Source organism: Hordeum vulgare, chromosome 2H, assembly GCF_904849725.1.
Source record: "Hordeum vulgare subsp. vulgare chromosome 2H, MorexV3_pseudomolecules_assembly, whole genome shotgun sequence".
Lineage (NCBI taxonomy): Eukaryota > Viridiplantae > Streptophyta > Magnoliopsida > Poales > Poaceae > Hordeum > Hordeum vulgare.
The window spans coordinates 260,665,214-260,689,911 of record NC_058519.1 but is presented as its reverse complement, the minus strand read 5'-3'; positions in this window follow the sequence as shown (position 1 = coordinate 260,689,911).

The window sequence follows — 24,698 nt, the reverse complement described above, 5'->3', positions numbered from 1 at the left end:
TTTGTAATAATCGGTACTTGGATGTAAGACTCATTATTCAGTATCTGTGTTCGGTGAGCATTGATCTCTTGGATCACTGAGCACGGCGATTCTCGACTAGTAAGTCGGGGTCCCCACAGAGCTGGTATTAGAGCCATCCTGACTATAGGCAGCCTTAGGTAGCATGGACGATAGCCGGACAATTGTGCACCTAGAGTGACCCGAGAACCGCACCCACTATATATTTCTAACCCTCTCCTCTACACCTTGTAGATGGCCGCCATACCCGAGACGCTTTTGGAAATGGGCTTTCTTCTGCTTTTGAGTGATAGCCTCTAGAAGTGTCAAGTGCGTCGCACGCCCGTCTTTCTCTACCACGAACACTGGGTCAACGCCGACACTAAGGAGTATCATGTGGACGTGATAGTGAAGGCTAATGACTCCCCAACTAGCTGGTTCTTTGAAGGGCCGCAAATGGAGGATCTGATGTTGGCTGTGGAGACTGCAGCACGAGAGGCGCTCGTGCGACTCCGCGACATCCTTCCTGAGATAGCAAACGAACCCACTACTTGTCACTTACCTTTTGTTAAGGATAAGATAGACGGAAGCTGGACACTCAACCCCTCATTTGAGGACGGGATGCCATTAAGGTTTCAGACCTACTTCAGCCTCTCCTCAGACACCTTGACGCATCTCTTGATCAAGGAGTCAACTAGGATTTGCCAAGAGCTGTACCAAGTTAAGGACCTATATCGTATGGAGAAGATGAAGAACAGCAAGGTGAAGAAAGAAGGACCGCCTGTGATATCACCTGGTTTTGCTTTCCGAGGAGGAATACCCCCACTGCAGGCAGTTCCTCTTCAGAGTCGACGCTTAACCGCAGAAGAGTACACTGAGCTTTTGGCTACCTCACCAACCAAGAGACGTCGAGATGGTTCACTCCCTTCCCCTACGCCTTCGAGGAAAGGAAGCACTAATGAAGATGAAGACAGAGATGAACATGAAGACGAAGATCCCACAGAGCCGGCTTATGAGACCGCGTAGTCGATCGCGTAGTAGCGTAGGATGTACCGAGCGTAGAAATTCTTGTATTAGGATTTTATGACCCAGATGTTGTGTGAACCTGTTGGATGGGAGTTGCATTCTGCCTTGAGCAGCGTGTGAGCGACTACATCGCTTGCTTTTAAATTAATGCAGTAGTTTCTTTCAAAAACCTTGTCATAAAACTTTGCACACTAGCACACCAGACCCCCCCTCCTTATTAGAACGTCATACCTTTCGAGTGCAACCAGTTTAGCAGAATTTGACCTGTCTACTCCCTGACACGATGGTGAATGCAACTCGAAACAGCGCTTTTGGCAACCCTGGCTCTGCCTCTTCAGGACAGCAGCAGGGAACCGGAGGGGAAGCTCAAGCTCGAGATCGCCATGTGCTGCAAGACGATGTTTCTCCGCCACCGCATCCCCTTGAAAGCTTGACCATGGCTCAGTTCCTTCAAGCTCTTCGGGAGGAGCGCCAAGCCAACAATGTCGCTATACAGCAGCTGGCTCAAACCTTGGTGAACCACCCGCCGTAGAACGGGAATGGCAACGGTCGCTTAAATCTCTCTGAGTTTATGAGGACTACGCCACCCATATTCACGGAGACGACTGAGCCCTTGGATGTCGATGATTGGATCCACACTATCGAAGACCTTCTCGCGTTGGTCAAGTGCACTGACGACAACGAGAAAGTTCTCTATGCAACCCATTGTCTCGGAGGCACAGCCAGAGCTTGGTGGGATGGATTTCAGATCATGCGAGCCGGGAAAGTCATCACTTGGGCCGTGTTCAAGGATGGATTCTGTGCCGCTCACATTCCTCCGAGGATGATGACCATTAAGAAGCGGGAATTCCAAGCCTTAAGGCAAGGTAGTGGATCCGTCAAGAAATATTTGCATAAGTTCAACCTTCTATCAAGGTATGCACCTGAAGATGTCAGCACTGAGGCTGCCAAAGTGGAGCGCTTTATGGAAGGACGGCAGCAATCACTCCAGTATCAACTGGTTCTTTGTGAATGTCGGACCTTCAGTGACCTGGTTAATAAGGCTCTTATGTTGGAAGACAAGCGTCGTGCAATGGACGACACCCGTAAGCGCAAGCTAATGGGTAGTGGAGGACCGGTCAACTCAAAACCACGACCATGGCAGTCAGCCCCAGCAAGACCCAACTATCAGTAGCAGCAGTACAAGCACCCAACATTTCGCAAGAATTACCAACCTCAGCAAGTCAGCATCAAGCCAGCAAGCACACCACCAAACAACGACGGAAGCAAGACCAATCTTCCAGCGCAAGTTACCTGTTTCGGGTGTGGACAACCAGGGCACTATTCCCGGCAGTGCCCCAATAAGAAACCCGATGTTCCGTGCCCCAATGCGCCAAATCCAGGCCAAGGAGCACCAGGTAGGAACCAGGCTCCCCGCAATTAGCAGTACCACAACAAGGGGCGGATTAATCATATTTCTGGGGAAGAGGCACGGGAAGACCCGGACTGCATTCTGGGTACGTTCCTCGTCAACTCTACCCCAGCAACAGTATTGTTTGATTGTGGTGCTTCGCATTCCTTTGTTACACAAAAGTTTGCGGAAAAGTGTGGACTAGAACCTACCTTGCTTCGTGGGCATATGGCAATTCAGACCCCGGGAGCAGTTTTGAGAACCAACCTAGGGTGTAGGAAGGTTGAGATAGTTATCAATGGGACGAGCTTCTCAGCAGACCCCATTGTGCTTAAGTCACAAGGCCTAGAAGTAATCCTCGGTATGGACTGGTTGGCCAAGCATCAGAGTATCTTGGACTGTGCTAACAGGGTCATTACCATGACAAGTGACCAAGGGGTCAAAGTCAAGTATGTCTCTGAGCCAGTACCCACTCGAGTTCCACGAGTTAACAGCCTATCACAGGAAGGACTCGACTGAGTGCCAATAGTCTGTGAATACCCGGATGTCTTTCCTGATGAGCTACCAGGGATGCCTCCTGACCGAGACATCGATTTCATCATCAAACTCAGGCCCGGATCAAGGCCTATCTATAAGAAGCCTTACAGGATGGGATTCGAAGAGCTAGCGGAACTGAAGAAGCAACTGGATGAGCAACTCAGGAAAGGATTCATTCGTCCAAGTGTGTCACCTTGGGGATCGCCTGTTCTCTTCGTGCCCAAGAAGGATGGGACAATCCAACTTTGTGTCGATTACCGTTCACTCCATGAGGTCACAATCAAGAACAAGTATCCACTCCCCAAGATTGAAGAATTGTTCGACCAGCTTAATGGAGCAAAGGTATTCTCCAAGATCGACCTCCGATCTGGATATTACCAACTAAAGATTCGACCCGAAGACATTCCGAAAACGGAAATTGTGACCCGGTACGGTCTGTACGAATGCACTGTCATGTCCTTCGGATTGACGAATGCCCCAGCTTACTTCATGTACCTCATGAATAAGGTCTTCATGGAATATTTGGACAAGTTTGTCATCGTATTGATCGACGACATATTAATTTTTCCAAGTCTGAAGAAGAGCATGAGCAACACTTGAGGTTAGTATTGGAAAAGCTTCGAGAGCACCAACTGTATGCCAAGTTCAGCAAGTGCCAGTTTTGGCTGAACGAAGTTGGATTCCTAGGTCATACCATGACGTAAAGTGGATTGGCAGTTGATCCCTCTAAGATTACCACGGTAACCAACTGGGAATCGCCAATCGACGTGAAGGAAGTCAGGAGTTTTCTCGGACTCGCAGGGTATTACCGCAAGTTCATAGAAGGATTCTCCCGCATCGCGCGACCTATGACTCAGCTCCTGAAGAAAGGCAAGAAGTTCTAATGGACCCCATAATGTGAGGCAAGCTTCCAAGAGGTGAAGAAGAGGCTAACCACCGCCCCGGTATTGGCCACTCCAAATATCAGCAAGGAGTTCGTGATGTATTGTGATGCCTCCAGGACCGGGCTAGGTCGGGTTCTAATGTAGAATGGCAGGATCGTGGCATACTTGTTGTGGCAACTGCGCCCGCATGAGGAGAATTATGCCACCCATGATCTAGAGTTGGCAACAGTAGTGCATGCCCTGAAGACATGGCGACATTACCTTCTGGGGAAGCGATGTGAAATATCCACCGACCACAAGAGCCTGAAGTATATTTTCACCCAAAGGGAATTGAACATGAGGCAATGGAGATGGTTGGAGTTAATTAAACACTACGACCTCAGCCTTCAATATCACCCCGGTAAGGCAAATGTAGTGGCTGATGCCTTGAGTCGGAAGACTAGCACCTTGAACGTCAAGCTCAAGGAATGGCAGCCCACCTTATACGAAGAATTGGAGAATTTCGGATTGGAACTGGTGGAACCAGGATTCCTGGATAATCTCGAGATCAAACCAACACTGGAAGACGATGTCAAGGAGGCCCCGAAGGGTCACAAGAGTATCAAAGGTATCAAGAAGAAGATTCCAGAAGGCAAGGCCCCAGGATTCTTGGTGGATGATCAAGGAGTGGTGTGGTTTGGGAAACGTTTATGCATACCCAACAAGGCCGAGCTCAAGATGCACCCTACTCCATTCACCCCGGTGGTACCAAGATGTATCAAGATCTCCGAGAAAGATTCTAGTGGCACGGCATGAAGAGGGAAATCGCGTCGTATGTGGCCAGGTGTGATGTGTGTCAGCAAGTTAAGGCTGAGCATCAGCGACCTGCAGGACTGCTACAACCTCTCCAGGTGCCGGAGTGGAAGTTGGACAAGGTATGGATGGATTTCATTACCGGTCTACCAAGGTCTAGTAAGGGACATAACTCGATATGGGTTGTTGTCGGCCATTTGACCAAGGTGGCCCATTTCATCCCTGTCAACACCACTTATGACGGGAACAAGTTGGTCAGTCTCTATATCAGCGCATAGTAAGCCTTCACGGAGTTCGCAAGGAGATTGTATCTGACCGAGGCATGCAGTTCACCTCAAGGTTTTGGAGGAAACTTTAGGAAGCCCTCGGTACCAAGCTCTCTTTCAGCACCGCCTTCCACCCGCAGACGGGAGGACGGACGGAAAGGGTGAATCAGATACTCGAAGATATTCTTCGCGCATGCGTCCTAGCGCATGGAGCCAAATGGGAAGACTGTCTGCCGTTCGCTGAGTTGTCATACAACAACAGCTACCAGTATAGTCTCCAGATGGCCCCGTTCGAAGTGTTGTACGGACGGAAATGCCGCACCCCACTCAACTGGTCAGGAACCGGAGATGGGCTGATTTTCGGACTAGAAGTTTTGCACCAAGCAGAAGAGAACATGCAACTAGTCCAGGAAAATCTAAAAGCAGCCAAGTCGCAACAAAAGAGTTATGCGGACTCTCGCTGTAGGAATGTGGAGTTCATTACCAGAGATCTGGTGTACCTCCGAGTCACACCTCTCAAGGGAGCCAAGCGTTTCCACGTTAAGGGGAAACTCTCTCCAAGGTTCATTGGGCCATTCAAGATCACGACAAGGCGTGGCGAGGTCGCTTATCAGTTGGAGTTACCTCCGGAGCTTTCGGTGTGCACAACGTTTTCCACGTGTCACAGCTTCGGAAGTGCCTCCAGACGCCAAGGCGTTCCGATCCTTATAAGGACATTGATCACCAGGCCATTGACCTTCAGTCTCATCTCACCTATTGCGAGAGGCCAATCCGCATTCTGGATGAAGTAGAGCGATGCACTAGAAGCCGCACGATCAAGTATTTCAAGGTTCAATGGAGCAACCACACCGAAGCCGAAGCTACATGGGAGCGAGAAGACTATCTCCGATCTGAGTTTCCACACCTTTTTAGCACCTAGCTTAGCAATCTCGGGGATGAGATTCTTGTAAGGGGGATAGGTCTGTCACACCCTGTTTTTGCTATCACCTGTCTGTGTTGTAAAATTCTGAGCTTGTTAAAACTTTTTCAAAACTAATGTTGTGAGTGCCATGATTGACATTGTATGCTTGTATGATTGATCATGTGAAGTTTAAAACCCTAAAACCCTTTTGGTATTTTTCTGATTTTCAAAAACCTTTGGTAACCAAAGTAAACCACCTTGAGTTGCACTACATGTCCTTGATAGCAAGCACTGCTTCCACTCATATTTGGTAATCTGATTTTTACCTATCTTTATATTTAAAAACCACGAAAATAATTATTTTTGTGAGTACTTCCCCAATTAAATAACGTGTCCATTTCTAAGGTCAGAATTAGTATTCCAACATGGAAAAATACTTTTCTGCTTTGGAAAAATCTGATTAAATTTAGAGATGATGAGAAGGACATATATTTTCCATACATAGGATTTTAAACCCCATTTTATATTATATTTATTGATTAAAACTATAAAAGCTATTTCTGTCTGTTTTCGCATTTTGAAATATTTCCAAAGGAAATATTCTCAATAAATTCCTAGAAAATTCCAGTGATGACCCTAAGCCTTGTTTGGTGTCCAGAATCAAGTTAGAGCAACTCTACATAGCAAAGTTTGCCCAATGGAGCTGAAACTTTACAGCAGTGCCTAATACCTCAAATGAGGGTTCTCGACCAAAAATGGGATTTGTGCGACTTAGTTTGCCCACACTCCCTTTGGAAGGAACAAATCTGGTCATATTGGAGTGATTTCAAGTTTACGAAGCTCAACTTATCCATTGGAGCTCAAATTTGGTGGAACTCCATGGTTTATCCCTAAAACCAAACCTGTTAAGTCTCAGCACCAGTGGTGGGGTGCAACCCCGTGTGACCATTGTCAAACACCTTCTGACAGAGAGGAAAAAGCCACCTTAGCCACAAGTAAACCAAACTCCTTTGCTTCAAACTCTTAGATTAAGTAGCTAGCACCAGTAGCTAACCCAGTCAACAGGCCCCTCACTGGTTCAAAGTGGAAAGGCCAAAAACCCCAATTTAGATATCAGTTCATGATTGACAGCACCAATATTTCTTGCCTCCTTTGACCAGCCAAAGCTCCCACTAGAACCAAACGGCTAGCCACACCCCCAGCAAGTGCCAGGACATGCTAGACACGTCCAAAGTGCCCCAGAGCGCACCAACATGCCGTGGCATGCCAAAACTGTGCTCTGGGCGCGCTACAGGGAGTATCCGAGGTGGGGGCGAGGCCCTCGGCTAGTTCCAGCGTCCCACGAGATGTCCAACCTCCTCCCCGACAGCCCCTCTGCGTCGGGCCAGCCTCAGGGCCCCTCCTCTCTCGCGCAAGAGCTCGCGCGACGCGTGCCCGCGCGCTCGAGATTCGGCCAAGCTTGCGCGGCCACGAATGCAGCTCTCCTCTCTCTCTCTGCAGCAGACGGTTCGGGTAGTCCAATACCACGTCCTGAGACCGTGGTTTCAACCCCAACGTCTCTCTGCACCCCCATGCGCGCCGCGGTGAGTCACCGGCGCACCCGAGTCTGCTCACCGTCATGGGCCTATAAATAGCCCTCCCCCTCGCTCCAGTACCGCTCAGATAGCTTCGCCGCGTCCACTAGCACCTCCCTAGCCACCCCAGCAACCTAGCAGAGCCCCGGTGCTCGAGATCGACCGAGGCCCCTCCACCTCGGAGCTCCGGTCGATCGCCGGCTACACGACGGCTCCTGCGCCCCTCAACCCCTCCCCTCCCCCCCCAAACTGACCCCCTTGACCCCAGGAAGCTTTCCCCCAACTCGCCCGAGCTTTCCCGTGTCTCTAGCAACCTCCTCGACCACTTCCCGAAAACCCTCCGCCACCGCCTCCTCGTCGCCGGTGAACCCCTGCCTCCCCGTCATTGTTTCGACCACCAGCAGGTAGGCGACGGTCAGGCGAACCCATTCCCGTGCTCATTGGAGCTTGAGCACGTCGGCAGCCACGTCGGCGTCCTCCTCCTCCTCACTGGCTGGAGGTAGGAGACTACCCCGACAGGTGTGCCCCACCTGTCGGTGGCCCAGCCTCCTCCCTCGCGCTGGCTTCGGCCACTGACGGCAGGGCAGCGCGCGCCTAGGCAGGCCGTCGGCTGGCCATGGGCCAGCCCAGCTCTGGGCCGAGCCAGGCCAGGAGCTGACCTGTGTTTTTCTTTTATTTTTAAAACCTGGATTTCTAAGATTATTATAAAAACATTTAGCCAGTGTAAAAATATAATTCTTCCATTGTTATTTTTCTAAAAATGTGTAGTATTTAATGATATGCTTAGATGAATTTTTCCAGCAACTAATCTATTTTGCAATATTAAAAAGGACTAAAATGGAATAGTTTTGCTTCTGCTTGGTTGTTTTCAAAAATATTCCTTCAAGGAAAATTTAGGCAAGTATTTTTAAAATGATATCTTAGATTTATCAGAAATAGGGGACATTTTGAAAATGACTTTGTGGACTGTTTCTGTGTGAGCTATTTCTTATTTGATATGATTTTCTAGTTGTTTTCTAAAATGGTTTTATCGACGATAGAAAACCCGTGTGATGAGGGAATCAAAGCGGAAGACCTCGAAGATCCCGGATACTTAGCTGACCAAGGCAAGCAGCCCTTTGACCATGAATGAGCATATATTACTTTGCATGTTATAATAGCAAGTATTTCCATTGCATATGATCATAAGTGCCGGTAATCATTTGATATGATTTTACCAAAGGCTCCTCCGGAGTATTTGCATTGAGCTTGACTCTACCCCTTAGGGTCATGCTAATACCATGTTGACAAGTAAAGGTAGAAGTAGTATCATCATGAGCATGTTGTTGTCACAAAACAAGAGTTTATGAAAACCCCGTCGGGTGCCACTAATGCCCGAGGGTGATGATGAGTTAGGTGGTCACTTTTGGTGAAGTGATGCACCCGGTATTTGTGTGAGTAAGGTTTCGGAAATGGGATTAGATTTATGATGTGTTGACCCTCCCAACCTTACCAGTACGACCACGTTACCCTTTATGGGACGGGGCTATGTTAATTACTCTGGTCGGTGCTAGCAAAGAGCCACATTACCAGTGGCGGGAGTGATTGTACTCACTCTCGTGATGTGGTCGTGCCGGGTAGGACGACTATGCCATTTTTATGAGTTCCAGTCACACCGTTGCTCCCCGCATGGTCGGTACGGTCCAGAGTTGGTGCTCGTAAGACGTACGACATGTGGGCTGGGTACCAATCGAGTGGACCTCTTTGTCTAGTATCGTCAGGGGAAAGGCATTGATCGGGTACTTACCTTGGGTAAGTGATATACCGCGAGTCGTGGATGACACTGAAGTTTCCCGGATCTCGTGGGTCCAGCGTACTACCTCTGCAGAGTGTAAACTATTCGAATAGCCGTGTCCACGGTCAAGGACAGTTGGGTAATCCTGCTTAAACTACGTCCTGATATTTCCGCATAAACCAAGTGGGCGTGAGTGAGTGTGTGTGGTGTTAAAAAGGTGTTGTTATGAAAGTAATAATATGACCAAGTTCGGTGACTTGGCATATAGGGTAAACTCGAATGGTTTAGCCCTCAACTGATATATCGAGGATATGACCAAGTTTGGTGACTTGGCATAGAGGGTGAACTCGGATGGTTCAGCCCTTAGCAGATATGTTGATACCTGTAACCTGTTCTTCAAAAGTAATTCTTTAACTTGGTGCATATTCATGATCATTCCACCCCGATGAGTTATACTAGAAGATGCATGATATTGTTATCCTTCACTTTCATTGTTCATATCATGGGCTGTTTTGCGAGTACATTCGAAGTACTCATTGGCTTGCCACTGGTTATGTTATTGACCAGACATGGAAGGACCGGAGTTTGGAGATGAGTACGTCTTCGGCGACACCCCTGCGAACTTGGATGCTTCCGAGTTAGAATGCATGTCGGCGTAGGCTTGATGGCATGGGCACCCTCTTAGCCGTGTATTTCTGCTATTAGTGTATTTGTGTGATTTGGCCTTAGGCCCTGTTGTGTGAACTTGACCCTTCGGTCACGTGTTGTAATAATCGGTACTTGGATGTAAGACTCTTTATTCAGTATCTGTGTTCGGTGAGCATTGATCTCTGGGATCACTGGGCACGGCGATTCTCGACTAGTAAGTCGGGGTCCCCACATCTAGCCTTCTTCCAAACCTTCGGGGGTCTCTTTTGGTCCAAAAAAATCATCGCAAAATTTTCTTCCATTTGGACTCCGTATGAAAAAGGGTCAAAAACACGGAAAAAAAAGAAACTGGCACTTGGCACTGAGTTAATAGGTTAGTCCCAAAAAAGATATAAAATAACATATTCATGTATATAAAACATCCAAAGTTGACAAGATAATAGCATGGAACCATCAAAAATTATAGATACGTTGGAGACATATCAGTTATTTATTGTATCAAACGGTATGTATGGATGTAAGACTCTTATTATTCATTTTATGTGTGTTCGGTGAGCATTGATCTCTGGGATCACTGAGCACGATCATTTGATGATCTCGATTCGTAAGTCGGGGTCTCCACAGAGCTGGTATCAGAGCCATCCTGACTATAGGAAGCCTTAGTTAGCACGGACGTTAGTTAGGATAAAACTGCTTTCCAGATCCTTCAAAATACTTACAAAACCTATATATTTTCTCGACTCTCCTAAATCTTCAAGGAAGGTGAAGGTTATACTTTAGCCTCCCACTCTTATTTTCTTGACACTCCTCGTCTACTTTTCAAAACTTGCAAATGGTTGCTAGTACCTTATGCCCTCTAACCACGGGATAAATTGAAATCCTCGTGGGCAGCCTAGAAGGAAGTAACCTTTCCAGGCAAACACCTGTGCTGAAGGACAAAGATGACAACACTACGACCAGACGACACCAACAGAAGTACCTCCATGAGGAACAAGGACAACGAGGCTTAGAAGATGGTGACACCATGGGCACTGATCCAGAGTGATGCTACTTTCACCTACGATGATCTGGACGTAATATAAGCAAGCCATGATCTGCATCACTAATAGAGCGACCCTGTCAATTATAAGGATTGTGTCGACCACCACCGGTGGATGAGAACCTCTCCATTTGGTCCGCCTCACCTTAGTGAGCAGGAGAACGATTCTCTTCATCCCCCGCTCTAGGTGTCGATATTGCAATTAGTATGATTGACATATCAGAACTCTATCATGTCTTGCAAATATCGATGCATGAAGATGTCCACTTGAGACTCTCGAAGCCTCAGAAGACAAGAACGTGATGACAGGATCATGAAGACAATAGAAGACCCTATCACTGACAGCAATGAAGAACTACCTTCGTCGGCAACTCCCCAGATGAGAAGTCATCAAGGATCCCTTCAAGTCAACCCTAGAAGTTCGGCGAGCAACACCAAGAGATGTGGCAACACCATGAGAATGTCCAGAAGACTTAGCGGACTCCTCTCTGAGGCACGAAGCAAGTACGATTGTCGATTCCAAGAACCTAGGTTAGGATGAGTCGTGAATCCCCTATGCGAAGTTGAGTCCGTGAAATAGTTCGGATGGACCATGTTGTGTGTTGCTTGTTTTTGTTGTTTGTGCTTTGATATAAGTCGCACTTTTGCTTAGGCAACAAGCATGCGATTATATCACTTGTCTTGTTTTGATGTTCAAAACGATTTTTGACACTTGTTCAAGTTGACCTTGCAATGCTTGTTGATTGCGCTATAACCCTTAGACACTCCCCTCTATGGTACTCTCTCTCCTTCACCCCTCTCGACAACTGAAGACAGCAAGACAGGATGCACCAAGGATCCACTTCGAAGGACGACTGACACCGAAGACACTGACCGTGCTATGCTTAACCGCATGTAATCGTAGTAGTGATGTTTTTTCCTCAAGATTGGAAGAACCTCACTAGACCATACTAACTTCCACAGGCCTTTCCGGCTCAAGTATTATGGTCGTGTGTCTAGTACACGGACTTGCGAGAACACCTGTAGGTCCCCAATAAACCCCGGTTAGCGCCGGGTTCCTTATGCAACGAGTGATTGCAGTGAACAAGTATCCTTCAATCTTAATATAGCACCATAACCCTGATGTTATGAGAAAGACCGTTCTTGGATACGAGAGTGTTAGGCAAAAATTGATGGTAGTTGTCTTGAAGATATAGCTAGACTATCTTGGTGGATCAAGACCCTTATAAAGGTAGACGAACTTGGTGGAACAGGTTGATATAGTGGCATAACCTACATATTCCTGGAGCAAAATTGGCTTTATTAGGATGATTATGATCGCGAACAACAATATTCTTGGTGGTATACATGACTTTAGCAAGTAGTTGGCATGATTTGATGCCTTTACCATAATGGCTTGGAGTATCAAGTAGACTTCTTATTGGACTTGAAACTTGGATTTAAATAGGTAATCTTAATAGGGCATCGAGGATGACAGAGACCACATGGTTCGGAGTAAATTAGATTTAGTCGATAATCTTGATCGTGATACCATGTCTCTCGCTGGATAGTGAGAGTGTATACTTGGAGTTGTCAAATTGATTTACAACCTATGTGGTTTGGCCTTGGATATTAGAATGTCATGATTATTGAAGTTGGTGGACATACTATGACGTAATCCTTGAAGTAATATGCGAATTAGGAAGACTCTAAAGAGATTATGTAGAACCCCGTCAATATTGGATTTATAGGACTGATAGGTCCAGTGATGATTGATCGTATTGATTGATCACTTGATCGGATTCGTAGAAAGGGGACGAGATATTGGATTGGTATACTATGTGTTTTCTTAATATAGTAATGCAGTACCCTGTCCATTGGATGACTTAGATGGACATTTGGATTTGTTGTGTCTTGAATTCAAGCTTAGGAGCTTGTATGCCTCCCCGAGGTCCTTGCATAAGAACGCATGTGCAATGTATGATACTTTTATTGTTTGGGTTAGTTCTTCCCTCAACTGTGGAGTTGACTAGCATGAGCGGTGTGGAGTTGACCATGTGGGATGGTATCTTTGATGAGATGAGGTGATGTCGTTCCAAGATTAGAGGTCGAATTACTGGCATCTAAGGAATGTGCTTAGAGATAAGATGATAACTGTTCACCCACATCCTAAGTTCCTTGAGACCCTAAACTTCACCGAGCCAGGATAGGCGGATTACGACCGTAGAAATCGACTCTAAATCGTTGGAATATGGCCAGTGCCGCCCATAGCAAGTCCCGTTCTCCTCACCAAACTCATGAGCACCGTGCTTATGTCATATTTGGGGAAAGTATGTTGTCATCCTAACTGATGACATACTTATTCACCCAGTAAGAGGACGAGTGCCTCAGTCCTGTTTAGATGGGCCACAGACACCGCAGAATGCAACCCTCCGGCAACCGAAGACAGTCTCCGCAAGCATGGTGAAGCATCTTCATGATCAAGGAGCCTCGGCAACACAGAATAAACGACACATTTTACTGCAACTCCAACGTCGACTACGCCGACCACGACATGAAAGACAGTAAGACCAGTAAGGACAGACACACCGGGAGCAACCTCCACCCGGACCACGACTGCGTTCACGGCCACACACCACATCAACACCTAACCACTTGCCACTATAGCACACCTCGGTTCCTTCGTAAGAAGAAACCGCACGGACACCACTAGCACACTAACACCACACGTACGCCGAGCAGATGCCTAATCGTCATGAACCCTGCCACCGCGGAGAGCTGCCGTGCAGGCGGCAGCATCATGGCGATCATCATGGACGATCGCCCAGTATAGCATCGAGACCCCGACCAGCAACGCCACCATCCCAGACACGAAGATGATGAGCCATCCCGGGGTCTCGTCCGCCATTGGCATCCCTCCTCGAGCACCTGCAAGGAGAAGAAGAAGGAAGAGGATCGGAGCAGCAGCAAGGAGAAAGGCCGGGTGGGAGAACGAGAAGGACTCCCTAGCCAATTTATAGCCAGGCTCGGAGAGCCACTAGCCAGTCCACCAGCCCCGCTTGCTGCTCAGCCGTCGGTGTTCGCTGGGAATCCCATAGCAGTGTCGACATGCCCAGTCCCGCGAGGCGAGTGCTCGCTGCGTCCGTAGTTGGCTCACCGCACACCACCACAGGGCGGCCCCGGACACCGTACGCCCTAGACACCGCAAGTGGAGGCAGCACATGGAAGTCACCCAGGAAAGAAGAATCAGAGGAAGAAAAAGAGGTTGACGACGGTCCCTGGGCCCACTTGTGAGCCGGAGTAGGTACCGAGCACCAGGTACGACTAACAACCAGGTATTGCAATTTTCCCTTTCTCCAACATCCTCGTAGAACGTAGATGCACCAATAAGTGGCACTCTTGAGGTGACCACGCCGGACTGTGTATGTAGATTATTGCTACCGGTCAATCCTGCTGCATAGCAGGAGCAGACCCATGTTTCCACCTTAGCAAATCTCGGGGATGAGCTTTTCTTAAGGGGGTAAGGTCTGTAACACCCTGTGTTTAGCCTTCCTGACTAATTAGCTTATTTAAAAATTAGGACCAATTTAAAAAAATTGTGAATGCTTGTGATGCTTGAAGTGACTATTGTTTGCCTGCTTGCTTGTGTGCATGTGATTGCTCCCCAATAATTCTTGCTATTCTCCAACTCACCTCCTTATTCCATGATCTCTTGCCTAATGATCATGACATGTGTTTAGGACCAGCAACTATTTTTACCAAATATTAGTTTCACCAAAAAGCATTTCTTTGAAATAAACTTTCAGACCCGTGAGATGAGATTTGTACTACAAGTCCTCAAATTAGGGAACTTATTTTGCACCAATTACTTTATTTAAAACCTATTATCAAAATGTCTTCCAAAAACCACAATATTATTATTTTAAAAGTTACTTTATTATTTTATTTAAATGCCTTTCTGTGAGGCCAGAAATGGTCTCTTGTGAAGGAAACTTATTTTTATTGCTTTCAAAATATTTAAGAAAATTTAGGTAAACTCAGTGGATATATTTATTCCATATATATGAGCTTCAACACATGGTCATGTTCAAAATATTGGGCAAAACCCTTCCTGCCTATTTCAATCTTTTGGAATATTTCTATAAGAAATATTCTCAATAAATTCCAGTAAAATTTCAGCATGTCACCTATGATATGCTTGATGATCTTGCCAGGTTTCATCTCAATCCAAGTTGATTTGACTCCCCTTATTATTATAAAACCCTTTCTGTCCAGATTCAAATTTGAGCAACTCTGCATTGTGTGGTGTCTCCAATTGTGCTCAAATTTGGTGGACATGTTCTAATACTCCAATAATGCATCCACACCAAGTGGTGCATCTAGGAGAATAGAAGAACTTGTCCTAAGACCCTCAAAACCCCCTCTGTTGATTTCTGACTTTGGGAAACTTTACATTACAAAGTTTCTCCAATTGACCCCAAACTTTTTGTGCATGCCTTAATGCTCAAATCATGCCCCTACACCAAATATTAGATTTGTGGGAATTGATTTGAATAGTTTTGTAAGCAGAAGGCCATTTGTGCCCATTTCATGGGTTTTCCAAGTCTATATTGGAAAACTTCTCTAGCAAATCCTAAATTTGGTGTACAAGCTTATTTTCATCTATTATTTGATCCTGTTAAGTTTCATAGCCATTGGAATCCATCTGGTAGCCTAACCACAGATCAAACACCTTGTGTGCACTTACTAAATTGGCTTCTTAGACCCCTTCCACCTTTACCCTTGAGCTCAACTTTCTACCACGGCTATCTCTAGTCACATTTTACCTGCAGTAACATCTGCATGGCCACTGGTCAAATATTGGAGAGAGACCCTATGTAACTATCTCTGATTTTACCCATGGGAGAACTGATTTACCTCTCTTCCCATAATTCTGCTTAACCCAAAACCCCCGAATTCTTTCCAGAACATCTCTAGTATGCCTATGCTTCATTTCAAACCAAGAGATGGCATGCTCATGTGGAGTAAATGAGCAGCACATACTCAAGTGGATTTATGGCTGAAAGGTAGCTTTGTACAGCAAGTGCTAGCTACACTTCTTTGCTTGAGCTGAAATTATGCATTGGTGTAGTACTTCCATACCTGATGCTCCAAGACATGGTTTCACCTCCCATCTCTGCCTATGAAAACCACTTTTACCAGGCTCTAGTTTCCTGCTGGAATATTTACCTCAGTCAAACCCATTTCAAATCAACTCCACTAGAGACCAAACTCTTCCCTCATCTTCCAGATAGCATGCCCCACCTCCCAGACAACTTTGACTGGTCATTAGGGTCATGTTGGCATAGGTAGCCTTGGTGACCACCACCCTGGACTGCAATATGGGTGCTCTGCACCTTCTTGCTTTCCTCCTAGCCATTTCTTGCAGAACCAACTTTTCTAAGCATGTCTTAGCATCTTGTTTTGATCGTTCCAAGCATCTCCATCCACCAGCTAGCCTCCAAACTCCTCCTGTGGTGCGTGGCGTCCATGCACAGGGAGCTCCAGAGTGCCCCAAGCTCTCTCTTCCTCCTCCTCTCTTATCTCCTCTCCCCGAGCCTCTCTGGCTCATACTTAGCTCCTCCTCCCTCCCAGCAACCTCCTGAGCTCCTCCCCTTCTCTCTCCAAGCTCCCTCCTCTTCCTGCCCTGCCATGGCCGAAACTCCCCGGCGGCCTCCGCTCAAGCCCGAGCTAGCGAACCATTCCCTCTCGCCTCTAGCCTCACCCGGAGTTACCCAGGCCACCGCAGCTCATGCCCACTCCCCCTCCTTCCTCTAAGGTGGCCGAGGCACCTTCCCCCTCTTCAATCAAATCTGACCCCGCCGCGACGAAGATTCCGCTCGCCTCGGAGCTCCCCGGCGAAGGAAAGCCAATCAGGCATACGGGCCTCCTCGCCCCGCGCGCGCCGGTGGCCGGAGCGGCGTCAGGGACAGCCGGAGCTGCCACGGCCTATACCGGGCGCTGCACTGCCCCCGCCTCCCCTGCATCTCCCTATCGAGCAGGAGGTTGAGGATGATCGTGACGGACCGGCCCCGCCTGTCAGTGACCAGCCGCGAGGCCCACGCGAGATAAGTCGAGACGAGCTCCTGTGGTAGCCGTTTTCGCATGCGGGAAGCGTACTGGGAAATTACGCCTTCGGGGTGGTTGCTTCGCTCGCGAGCTCGCGCGACTGGGCCGACCCATCTGCTTGCTATCGCCGTAAACGCAGCATAGATCCTAGGCAAAATCCCTTTTCTGCATTTTTCCTTTTGCCAGAAACTTGTAAATTCCATCAAAAAATCATTTTTAGTCAAAATTACTGTAGGCTTCTTCAATAATCACCTATTCCTCCTTCCATCCATTCAAAATCCTTGGTGATTCAAATCTCCTATGGAAGGCTTCACGTATTTTTTTGATGACGAGGGAGGTCCAAGAAAAATAAAACTTCTATTTATAGGGCACTTTTGTTTCTGCTTGTTGTGTGGCTTACCATGGTTGTTTCCTACTGATAGTTGACGGGTAGACGGAGTACTCGGGGTGGAGCGGAAGACCTCGAAGACCCGAGGACTTCTATGAGCAAGGACAAGCAGCCCTTTGACCATGACTAAGCATATGTTACTTTGCATGATTAAAATAGCAAGTATTTCCGTTGCATATGATCGTAAGTGTCGGTAATCATTTGATATGATTTTACCGATGGCTCCCCGGAGCACATGCATTGAGCTTGACCCTACCCCTTGAGGGTCATGCTAATATGATGTTGACAAGTAAAGTTAGAAGTAGTATTGTCATGAGCATGTTGATGACACAAATCAAAGAGTTTATGAAAACCCCGTCGGGTGCCACTAATGCCCGAGGGTTATGATGAGTTAGGTGGTCACTTTTGGTGAAGTGATGCACCCGGTATTTGTGTGAGTATGGTTTCAGAAATGGGATTAGATTTATGATGTGTCGACCACCCCAACCTTACCAGTACGACCACGTTACCCCTTATGGGACGGGGCTATGTTGATTACTTTGGTCGGTGCTAGCAAAGAGCCACATTACTAGTGGCGGGAGTGATGTGTGGTCACTCTCATGATGGGTCGTGCCAGGTAGGACGACTATGCCATTTTAATGAGTTCCAGTCACACCGTTGGTCCCTGCATGGTTGGTACTGTCCAGAGTCAGTGCTCGTAAGACGTACAACATATGGGCTGGGTACCAATCGAGTGGACCTCTTTGTCTAGTATCGCCGGGGGGAAGGCATTGATCGGGTACTTACCTCGGGTATGTTATATACCGCGAGTCGTGGATGACACGAAAGTTTCCCGGATCTCGTGGGTCCAGCCTACTACATCTGCAGAGTGTAAAACTATTCCGGTAGCCGTGTCAACGGTCAAGGACAGTTTGGTAATCCTGCTTAAACTATGTCCAGCTATGTCCGCATAAACCAAGTGTGTGTGTGTGTGTGGTGATTGAAGGTGTTGTTATGAAAGTAATATATGACCAAGTTTGGAGACTTTTCTTATAGGGTGAGCCCGGATGGCTCAGCCCTCGGTAGATATATTGATATATGTAACCTGTTCTTCAAAAGTAATTCTTTAACTTGATGCATATTCATGATCATTTAACCAAGATGAGTCACCATAGGTGCATGATACTGTTATCCTTCACTTCCATTGTTCGTATCATGGGCTATTTGCGAGTACAATCAAAATTACTCATTGGCTTGCCACTAGTTATTTCATTGACCAGGTATGAAAGAACAGGATATGGTGAAGATTAACTTGGTGACGTTCTTGCGACCTAGGACGCTTCCTAGTCAGAATTCCTGTAGGTTAAGGCTGATGGCATGGGTTCACGCTTTCAACCAATAATTCCGGTATTGGTCCAATTTGGTGTGTTGGCCTTTAAGTCCCTATATATGTAAGACCCGACCACAATGGTTATTTATTGTATCAAACGGTATGTATGGATGTAAGACTCTTATTATACAGTTTCTGTGTGTTCGGTGAGCATTGATCTCTGGGATCACTCAGCACGATCATTTGACGATCTTGATTCGTAAGTCGGGGTCCCCACATGAGTAGATCTTGTCTACATCATGTCATCGTTCTTTAGGTATTACCCCATTTCTCCATGAACTCCATACACTAGATGCATACTGGATAGCAGTCGATGTGTGGAGTAATAGAAGTTGATGCGGGTAGAAGTCCGTATACTTGTGTTGGACGTGATGCCTATATACATGATCATTGTCTTGGATATCATCATAATTATTTGCTCTTCTATCAGTTACCCAACAGTAATATGTCAACCTACCATTTGTTTTTCTCGAGAGAAGCCACTAGTGAAACCTATGGCCCCCGAGTCAATTTCACATCATCTATTTGCAATCTGTACTTTGTTGTTCGCGTTTCTATTTTATTTGCTATTTTATTATTGAGATCTATATTATAAAAAAACCAACAATATCTTGTTGTGTTTTATTTTCCATCACTTTTATTTGCATCTATCAATCTATCTTTACTTTACCCATGATGGATTGACAACCCATACACGCGTTGGGTTGCGAGGATTTGTTATTTTTGTGTAGGAACCGATTACATAGTCTTGCGGATCTTCCTACTAGATTGATACCTTGGTTTCATAACTGAGCGAAGTACTTGTCGTCTCTATGCTACATCACGCTTTAAGCTTGGAGGGAAGCCAACGCAAATTAGCGGGGAGTCACCGATTGATACGTCTCCATCGCATCTATAATTTTTGATTGTTCCATGCCAATATTATACAACTTTCATATATTTTTGGGAAGATTTTGTATGATTTATTGGACTAAAATATTGATCCAGTGCCATGTGCCAGTTCCTGTTTGTTCCATGTTTTTTGTTTCACAGAACATCCATATCAAACAAAGTCCAAACACGATAAAAAAATCACAAAGAATTATTTTGGAATATATGTAATTTTTGGGAGGTGGAATCAACGTAAACGGAGGCCCACGGCCTCCACTACACACCAGGTTGCGCGTGGTCCCCCTGGCGCGGGGTGGTGTCTACTGGGCACCCCTTAAGTCGGTTTGGGCTCTTCTTGGCCCGCACAAAAGCTAATTTATGGATTAAAATCCCCAAAAATTTGAGTGCAATCGGAGTTACAGATCTCTGGGAATTTAAGAAACGGTGAAGGGCTCAAAAACAGGAACGCGGAATAGAAGAGAACACATAGGGACATCCAACCTTGGAGGGGCTCCCGCCCCTCCACTGCCATGGAGGCCATGGACCAAAGGGTGAAATCTCCTCCCACCTAGGGGGGGCCAAGGAAGAAGAAGGATGGGGGCTCTCCCCTTCTCTCCCGGTAGCCCTAGAGTGTCGTCGAAGCAAGGAGCATGATGGCGATCTACATCAACAATCTTGCCGCCGTCAACTCCAACTCTCTCCCCCTCTATGCAGAGGCACAACATCTCTTTTCCTGCTGTTAATCTCTACTTAAACATGGTGCTCAACACTACATACTATTTCTCAATGATATGTGGTTATACTATGATGTTTGAGTAGATCCATTTTGTCCTATGGGTTAATTGTGATACGCTGTTATTGATATGAGTTGTGTGTTGATATGGTGTTGTCCTAAGGTGCCTTCCGTTATGCGCACACGTGAAGGATACACGCTGGAGGGTTTGCAATATGTTCATGATTCGCTTATAGTGGGTGGTGAGAGTGACCGAAACTTACACTAGAGTAAGGGAGTTGTGCGCGTATGGGAGTAAAGAGGACTTGATGTTTAATGATATGGTTGGGTCTACCTTAATGATTTCTAGTATTTGCGGACGCCTGTTAGAGTTCCAATCATAAGTGCATATGATCCAAGTACGGAAAGTGTGTTAGCGTATGCCTCACCCTCATTGCACATCATAAGTATCTATCACGTTATATTCAATTGCCTATGGACAATCTTTTTCTTGCGCTACACAAAAAGATTTCTACTAAACAACCCCTACTTTTATTTACGTGCTCTTTATTTTCTTGCAAAGTACTTAGAGTTGTATCGATGGTCCATAGAACTCGAGGGAAAAAAATTCTACCTTTAGCTCCTTGTTGGGTTCGACGCTCTTACTTATCGAAAAAGGCTACAAACGATCCCCTGCACTTGTAGGCTATCACCGACTCAAATGGATAGCCCTTTTGTCTGTTTTTTGTCTGTTTGGATCGGCCGCCCGCTTCACGTCATCCCAGTTTAAGATTTGGGTCGGCGATGCGCTCAACGTCCGCGACCCATATTTGCCGGCATGGCCGGCTAGCTGTCCTTTTTCAACAAATATGCACACTTTTTGCATTATTTTACAAGCAGACCTATAAAAAATAGCATAGTTTCACAAGAAAATAAAGCACAGTTTTCAAATAAATAATATAGTGTTACAAACCGAATAAAAATTAAATTGTCTCAAATACATATGAAAAAGATACATTTAGTGGTTGCCAACATGAGCCCACATATGCTAAACCAAATTATTTTGCAGATGCATGTGAGTTTCCCAATCACGCATTTCATAATGAAATTGGATGAACTATTCAAATGTTGCCATTCCTCCATGCCCAGGCACAACATATCCACCCTGGAACTGAAACCCTTGATCGTAGATACATTTCATATGCTCATCTTCTATGATCATATTGTGCATAATCAAGCAAGTTGTCATCACATCCCACAGCTTCTTGGTGCTCCAAGTCCTAGCAGGGTACTGAGTGATGCCCCATCAAGATTGTAAAACACCAAAGGCATGCTCGACGTCCTTCCTAGCACTATCTTGCTCTTGGTAAAATCTATCCTCTTTTCTCCGATAGGGTCAGAGATTGTCTTCACAATAGTGGTCCATTGAGGATAGATACCGTCACCCATGTAGTATCCTTTGTCGTAGTTGTGGTCGCTGATCATAACATTCACCGGTGGGCTGTTGTATTCCACAAGCCTTGAAAACACTGGCGAGCGCTGAAGCACGTTGATATCATTATGTCATCCGGCCATGCCAAAAAAAGAGTGCCATATCCAGAGATCTTGTGAGGCCACGACCTCAAGTATGACAATGCATGCCGTGACTGTTCGGGAACGTTGCATGGTAAACAAAAAAATTCCTACGCACACGAAGACCTATCATGATGATGTCCATCTACGAGAGGAGATTTGGATCTACATACCCTTGTAGATCGCACATCAGGAAGCATTAAGGAACGCGGTTTATGTAGTGGAACGTCTTCATGTCCCTCGAACCGTCCCACGAACCGTCCCGCGATCCGTCCCACGATCCGTTCTGATCTAGTGCCGAACGGACGGCACCTCAACGTTCAGCACACATACAGCTCGACGATGATCTCGGCCTTCTTGATCCAGCAAGCAAGACGGAGAAGTAGATGAGTTCTCCGGCAGCGTGACGGCGCTCCGGTGGTAGTGATGATCTACTCCTGCAGGGCTCCGCCCGAGCTCCGCAGAAATTCGATCTAGAGGTAGAACTATTTGGTCTAGGGTTGAGTCGCACGTGGCAAAAGTTGTCTGAAATCAGCCCTAAAACACCACTATATATAGGAGAGAGGGGGAGGGCTAGCCTTGAGGGCCAAGGCCCTCAAGGGTGCACCGGCGCTAGGAGGAGGAGGAGGACTCCTCCAATTCGGTTTTGGGAAGGAGGAGTCCTCCTCTTCCTTCCCACCTCCCTCTTTCCCTTTTTCTTTTATTTTCCTTTGGTATTTTCTTATGTGGAGCCATGGGCCCCTTGGGATGACTCCACCAGCCCACTAAGGACTTGTGGCGCGACCCTAGTGCCTTGGGATCAATCTCGGGTGGGTTGGCCCCTCCCGGTGAACTCTCGGAACCCATTCGTCACCCCCGGTACACTGCTAAAATTGCTCGAAACTTTCCGGTGACCAAATGAAACCATCCTATATATCAATCTTTGCTTCTGGACCATTCTGGAAACCCTCGTGACGTCCATGATCTCATCCGGTACTCCGAACAACATTCGGTAACCACACATATAACTCAACTATACTAAAACATCGTCGAACCTGAAGTGTGCAGACCCTGCGGGTTCGAGAACTATGTAGACATGCCTCGAGGCACTCCTCGGTCAATATCCAATAGCGGGACCTGGATGCCCATATTGGATCCTACATATTCTCCGAAGATCTTATCGGTTGAACCTCAGTGTCAAGGATTCATATAATCATGTATGTCATTCCCTTTGTCCTTTGGTATGTTACTTGCCCGAGATTTGATCGTCGGTATCCGCATACCTATTTCAATCTCGTTACCGGCAAATCTCTTTACTCGTTCTGTAATACAAGATCCCGCGACTTACACTTAGTCACATTGCTTGCAAGGCTTGTGTGTGATGTTGTATTACCGAGTGGGCCCCAAGATACCTCTCTGTCACACAGAGCGACAAATCCCAGTTTTAATCCATACAAACTCAACAGACACCTTTGGGGATACCTGTAGAGCACCTTTATAGTCACCCATTTACGTTGTGACGTTTGATGCACACAATGTATTCCTCCGGTGCCCGTGAGTTATATGATCTCATGGTCATTGGAACAAATACTTGACACGCAGAAAACAATAGCAATAAAACGACACGATCAATATGTTATGTTCATAGTTTGGGTCTAGTCCAGCACATGATTCTCCTAATGATGTGATCCAGTTATCAAGTGACAACACTTGCATATAGCCAGAAAACCTTGACTATCATTGATCAACTGGCTGGCCAACTAGAGGCTTGCTAGGGACATTGTTTTGTCTATGTATCCACACATGTATCTATGTCTTCATTCAATACAATTATAGCATGGATAATAAATGATTATCTTTAAACAGGAAATATAATAATAACTATTTATCATTGCCTCTAGGGCATATGTCCAACAGTGACATGGCCCTTATACTGCTCTTGCCAAGCGGTAGGGCAATTCTTCCACTCATAGTGCATGTAGTCTATGCTGCCAAGTGTTAGAGCATATTTGTCCATATGTGGTTTTGGTAATTGATGACAATCCCTATGGACTAATGGTTGCCTTGAGTTATATTTGAAGGATTTGTCGATATGCACTTCTTGAAGTCCATGTATTGGTTTCAAGGAGTTTATATGATGACCAAGGTGGTATTCAAGGTTTTATAAAAAGATTGGTCATAAATACGCAAGGTTGATCAAGACTAAGTCAAAGAGTGAATCAAGTTGATCAACACACAAAGTGCACAAGATGTACCAAGAAGGATCAAGTGATCCCATGGTACGGTAAGCATTGTCTATTATGCTTTGTGTACTAACCCACGGTCTTCGTGAGAGTTCAATGTTGGATTAGGTGTGTTTCCATGAGCTTGCGTCAAGAAGAAGATCTCATTCAACCCATGGAAGATTGCGGTCTGCAAGTTCAAGTGCAGCATCACGAAGAGATCATGCTTGAAGCTTGTCGTCCATTGTGGTGGCAATGGGTTTGTGAAGAATGTGTTGAAGAGTGGCTCACCCATAGTGGAGTATGGGGAGAAATCTACTAGTCTTCATCAAGCCAGTGTAATCGAGAAAGTTGGTCCATCTTGAGGAGGACAACATAATCATCATCTAGCTCAAGTGCACTACGCACAAGGAAAAGGTTTGTCCTAGGTAAGTTTTCTATTTTACCAGTCTTAGTGTGTTAGTTGGGAGACCATGTTATAGGATAGAATGTCGTACTATCATGGGGTATCTCAAGTGAGTAGCTTGATCATATCGTTTGTTGAGACCTAAAACCATTGCAATCTTGGCATCATCACCTTTCTTGGTTATTGGTTGGTTTTTCTCTATGTGGGTTTTTGAGCTTATGATCATCATCATGACAAGTTGTAGTTCATTGAAAACAGAGTTCAT